This window comes from Sorghum bicolor, chromosome 7, assembly GCF_000003195.3.
Source record: "Sorghum bicolor cultivar BTx623 chromosome 7, Sorghum_bicolor_NCBIv3, whole genome shotgun sequence".
NCBI lineage: Eukaryota > Viridiplantae > Streptophyta > Magnoliopsida > Poales > Poaceae > Sorghum > Sorghum bicolor.
In genome coordinates this window covers 3,857,137-3,863,637 of record NC_012876.2, presented here as the reverse complement: position 1 = coordinate 3,863,637, position 6,501 = coordinate 3,857,137, and positions in this window count along the sequence as shown.

Sequence of the window (6,501 nt, the reverse complement as noted above, 5' to 3'; positions counted from 1 at the left end):
GTTAGCTTATAGTTGATCCATTGGTACAAGCATGATTAGATAACAAAACAATTATTGGTCCTTTCCAACAAAGTGCAACGTGCAATGCTCTTCACACTGCATCTCTGTCTTAAAGCGGAGCCTTCCGCACCACCACCATCCATCAGATCTCTTAGTACATGAACCTCTCATACGACCTCCATCACTACCAACTATGTAGCTTGCTGACCTTGACGTGGCCATCGTCACACTCCTAGCGTTGATGTCCTCTTTATTAGTTTGCCCTAATAAAGGTCAATCAAATTACATGCAATTTTGTCAGAATGAACACTATATGTGTATGTATTTGCGTCAAAAGACAATGGGTATAATTCATTGATTACCATCTATTGTGCCTGCACAAACAACTGAGGATGCCAAAAGAACAATGGAAAGCAGCCAAAGTCCTTGGATGCTCACTTGCCTCTCGCACTTCGCCATTGGTTTTAGGTAAGAGCTAATGCCAACAATATGATTGTTTGAGTGTAGTGTGCCTCGTATGTCATATGGACAACAATATATATACACACTCCATAGTAAAAATCAATCAATTAATTAAGCCATCTAGCAATCTATCTATTAATCAGTCTATCTATCTATCTATCTATCTATCTATCTATCTATCTATCTATCTATCTATCTATCTATCTATCTATCTATCCGTTCGTCTATTCATCTGTTCCGTCTATTTATACATCTATGTGTCTATCTATCTGTCTATCCAAGTATATCTACCTATATCTATATATCTATCGTCTATCTATCTAATGGTTGTCTATCACAATGTCTCGATACTTCCAATATTATTTAAACAAAAATAAATTTTTAACCGTCAGTTCAATGTAAGACTATGCACCAGCATTCAAAAAATATATTCTAGTCATAAATATAGAAAACAATAAAAATTATAATATTAAAATCAAATATCAGGTTTCGACACTTGCTGATACATTCATACCACTGCACATATTTTATGATCGATGCTTGTGTTTGGTCTAGACACCTATCGATGTTTTATCAGTGATAGCCTATCATTAGGTACCCAGGATAGTTGTTTGGACTTTGGCATATGCCGGAACTCGACGATTAATGCAAGAGACAGTCGATTTATTCTGGTTCGGGCCCTCGAGATCAAACTCGAGTAAAAACCTTTACGTCTAGTGAGTGTGAGCCTTTGTGTTGGATTGATTGTATGATGTAATATCCGATTTTAAGGACAAAACCAGATATGCACCATATGTGAGTTTTAGAAACCAAATCTCACATATAGCTACAAATAAGGGGTCATATCAAAAGACAATGTGTAAATATATAACGTACTTAATATAAAAGATATAACCTTTGATAGCAAACAACGGATAGACAACTCCAAACTTCGGGTATTAACTTCTCTCCACAGGATCCAACTGACTGGTTGATCACAAGCCCAAAACTTCTCCTGAGGTGAGGGGGAAATTGCAAGAGTGAGCACATATCGTACTCAACAAGTATAACCAGAGGTTCATGAGGCTCAAATAGTTGACACTTTTTTGACTGCATTTAGCTTTTAATAGTGGATAGCATGTTTAATCATTGGATAGCAAATATCAAGGTAGCATAATTAACCCCATAACCACATGATCAATGTATACAAGAATTAAGAATAACACATATAAACAACATAATAAACCATCATTTATCATCATTAATCATGTTCATCAGTGTCCATCTATTCCGTCAGTTTTCCGGGTCGCCCATATCCGTGGGCACGGCTAGTATACCAGATTTAACACTCTGCAGAGGTTGTACATCTTTACCCATGAGTCGTGATTTACCCTTTCGCCCGAGGTTGCAAGTCTCTTAACCCCCTTCCTAGGGAGGTCGGCAGGGTTCACTATGAAGCCTTTCAAAGGTTTCGTCTAACAAGTTAGGGTCATTAGATTCACTCGGCAGGCAGATATAGAGCCCCCCTTCCATGGCACATAACCCGCAGCCTATACACATGGACAGAGGCCACACTATACCCAACGTGTCTAGCCATTCTTACGCCATTTAAGGTAACCGCTAACAAGCTAGAAAAAGGTCCTCATACTGAGCTAAAACCAGAGCCATGTAGCCCTCATGGTTGTACGAGTTGTCCCAGCTTTTGCCAAGGGATAAGTCCTTATGGAGGGTCAAGATCAATCTAGCGAAAGCTAGAGTTCTTTCCACCCTTTATATTCAAGTTGCTAGAAAACTTATTTTATTGTTTATTGTACATCCAAACATTCATGTTACAAGATCATGGATTATTAATCAAGCACTAGCAAGAACTACCCAAATGCATATCCGGTAACAAGGAATTCAGGATAACAATCATCTATGATTTTGCTAAGGTCATCAAGGTGGACACATGCATATGATATATATTGTATTAATTGTGTATAGGTAACAAGGATGATCCCCAGTTATACTTGCCTTGATCAAAGCTCTCCTGAGCTTGCTGCTGGTCTTCAAAAGATTGACCTTGATCACCAACGTATTGCTCACCGTCTATACACGAAGCAAACAAGCTATTATTAGAACAATACACCAAACAGTAGCAAAACAAATATAAAAGTTTATCAAAATATTCTACGCAGCGCTACGATCACATAAACGTAAAGTTCACAAAAATCGAAATTAAAACGAGGAAGTTATGAATTTTCTAAGATTTTCTATAGAATAATAATTAATTAAATAGTACTACGAAATCAAAAAGTTTCAAAACAGTGAAATAATACTTCTAACATGTAGAGCTCGTAAATACGAACCTAACAAAATTTGAATGGACCAAATTGGATTTAAAATGAGCATGTTATGAGCAAAACAAGATCAGTGGCATAACGGTAACTTTTGGAAAGCATACTTTGAACTAAACCGATCGAAAATACGTTTTCAACTTCCGAACGCGTAAAACCGCAAAGCCGCTTTGGACTGCGGGTTCAAAAATGAAGGAATACACGGGCTCTTTAGCAAACTTTACAGCCGAAAGGGTATCGGCCGACCCGGGCTTTCGGATTAGGAATGGACGGTCGAGATTGCGCCTGGGGAAGATGCCGGTCGGCCGCCTCGCCGGAACAGGCATCCCGCGGCGGCACCATGGCCGGGGCACCGTCGGAGATGTGGAACGCGCACTACGGTGGGCCAAACTCCAAACCAAGGGCACAGGAACGAAGAGGGGACTCAAGCGAACTCACCTAGGGGTTTTCAGGGCTCGGATTGATCTCGGGGAGAGCGCGCAGCGTGCAATGGCGGACGAGAGCTCCCCTACAGTGCTCGGCGAGGCCGCACGGGCTTCTGGAATTGAGAGAGGACACGGGAAAAAGCTCGGAGGTTCCGTCACCTTGCTGCCAAGCTCGGCACACAGTTTGTCGACGATATTTGCGCAGCACGAGGTGACGACCACGGCGACGGCGCGATCTGCTCCACGATGAGATCCCGACTGGGGCTTACGACATTGGCTAGGGCTCCACGGCGACGAAACGGAAACACGGAGAGAGAGCCGGGGCCTCAAATAGCTGCGATTTGGAAAAGAAACCGTATCCCGTGGAATCCGGGACGAAGGCGCTCTCCATCGGTAGAGTCCCAGTCCTTCACGGTTGGGGAAGAAGATGGAAAGGAGGAGTGGGACGCTGCCGCGTGGGGCCAGTGTGTCAGCGACTGGAAGGGGCAGGGCGCACGTGCCTGGGCCGGGGAGCCGCGCTGGCTGCTTGCTGGGCCGCGCGCAGTGGGGCGAGTTGGAGCTGGGCCGCGCGAGGGGGAAAACGGGAGAGGGGCACTGGGCCGCGGGGAACGCTGGGCCAGTTCTCCTGCTACTGCGCTGGCTGAGGCTTCTTTTTTTTTTCTTTTTCAATTCTTTTTTTCCAAGGAAACTTTTGAGCAAAATAGATAAAATAAAAACAAAACACCAGCACCAAGAATACCCTACTCCAGCATGAATGCACAACCATATTTCTAAACTTATGATAAATTTTATTTTCCACAAAAATTATTTAAGTGCTAAATTTAAATGCTCACAAAAATACTTAATTAAATCAAATTAAATCCTATTAATTTGGAAATCAAATTTTGGGTGTTACATATGATATCATTGTGTTACACGGGGTGAGGTCCCGATCAAGAAAGTTGTGTCCTTCTTTATATAGTCCAAGAGATAGGATTCCTAGTTGGTTACAAGAGAGGAGTCCTAATAGGATTACAGAATAGCAATGTTACTAGAGTTACATGGGAGAAATCCTAGTCAGACTAGATCTTCTCTCTTTCTTACACTACCCCAGTACATAGTACTGACAAGCCCCCGAGTATTGTATGGATGATCTTAGAAGCCCCTTCTTGTTCCTTCGGGTCTTGCCGAGTAGAAACAAGCTTCAAGTGGTGTGCACTTTTTAGAAAAAAAATGCACTCCTCTTGCTATTTGGAACAAAAAGTTAGAGGGTCTTTAAATCCTAGGTTGAGAAACTGAAAATATTTTCTTGAGGATATATAGTTATATACCCTGCAGCCTTCGAGCTTATATCTAGGTTCTTTTGTAGAAAGAACTTGGATAGAGGGTCCTTTATAGTATACTCAGGTAGCTAGTGCTTTTAATATATGTCTTTTCTATCTCAGTGAGTGTAGCACCTAGATGTACCCTTGTACTTAGAGCTATGTTCCTTCTTTTATCGTACGCTGCTTTGTGCGACTTTATGAGTCTTGTTGAGCATCGGCACTAAATCGGTCGGGTTCTTTCATCCAAATTTGCTAAAACAGGGATAAGGCGAGCGTCAACTTTTGTAGCATGTTTTGCTCTCATCCTTGCTAGGGACAGTCACGTGATATGGTGGGCATTGGCCTTTGAAGCCTTTTGCTCTCATCCAGTTTGAATAACATGAGATAAAGTGAGTGTAGGCTTAGTTTGCCTATTTACTCTCATCCGGGTTGAATAACCTGGGATAGGACGAGAGTAGGCTTAGTTAGCCTTATTAGTCTCATCCGGGTTGAATAACCCAGGATAGGGTCTACGACTTCATGAGTCTTGGTGAGCATCGGCACTAGATCAGTCGGGTTCTCTTATGCGAATTTGCTAAAACTCGGTATAGGGTGAGCATCATCTTTGTTAGCTTGCTTTGCTCTCATCCACACCGGGAACAGTCATGAGATCGGGCGAGTGTATGTTTACTTTCATGCATCCAAGTGTGAAGACACCTAGGATAGGGTGAGTGTATGCTTAGTTTGCCTATATACTCTTATCCTGGTTGAATAACCTCGGGATAGGGTTTGTGACTTCATGAGTCTTGGCAAGCATCGGCGCTAGATCAGTCGGGTTCTCTCATCCAAATTTGCTAAAACTCAGGATAGGGCGTGTAAGCTTTCATAGCTTGTTTTGCTCTCATCCACGATGGGAACAGTCATCATGGGATAGGATGAGTGTATGTTTACTTTCATCCGAGTGTGAAAACACTTGGGATGGGGCGAGTGTAGGCTCAGTTCGCCTGTTTATTCTCATCCGGATTGAATAACCTGGGATAGGATGAGCATAGATTTAGTCAGCCTGTTTGCTTTTATTCGGGTCCTTGATCCTCTTTTTCTTTTTCTGGTCATCTTCTTCTTTTTCTCCCTTGTTATTTTTCCTTGTATATTTATCAACGAAGATACGATAATCTCTGGTTGTGTGATTACCGTGTGTTTCCTTTTACCATATGGCAAATTCAAGACTGTTCCTTTTTTTGGTTCTGCCATCTTGTCTTCCTTTTTTGCTGCTTCCAGCCGGTCCCAATCTCTCAGAAGCATATTTTCGTTGATTCTGGTTGTCTTGTTTCTACGAACCTGTCCTGACCGGTTGTTTCGAGTGGATTTGTCCACCTTGCATTCGTAAGGTCATTGATTAGGATTTTTCGAAGGCATTCTTGTTCTTCGTTGGGTGACTAATAGCTTCTTCATATTCGTCAATTAGCTCTTGAATCTTGGTATATGGAGAATCCTGAGTTGCCAGTTATGGATGTTTTACCATTGATAGCCTATTACATGCTACTCGGACAGTTGTTCGGACTTTGGTATATGCTGGAACTCGACGGTTAACGGCCCTCAAGATCGAACTCGAGTAAAAACCTTTACGTTTAGTCGGTGTTAGCCTTTGCGTTGAATTAGTATCTATCTATCTATCTATGGTTGCCTAATGGAGTATCTCTATGGTTGCTTAGTCCAATTTATTTGCAATCAGCCGTCTGCTCCTCCGGTCCGACGTACAGGTGACATTGTACTTGCAAACTCATCAATCATGCCATCGATATCGAGAGGACTTCGTCAATCTTGTCTGTCTTCAATCGCTACCTGGCTGACGCACACCATCGCCGCCCGGAGGCAGCCATTTTACTGCAGCTCTGCATCCCACACAGGTAACGCTGGAATCGGTGTCTAGACTCGTCGTCCAGACACTAACGAGTAATAAGTCTGCGTGTCCTCCTAAACCCGGATAGTGATGCAAGTGGAACACAGGAAATTATA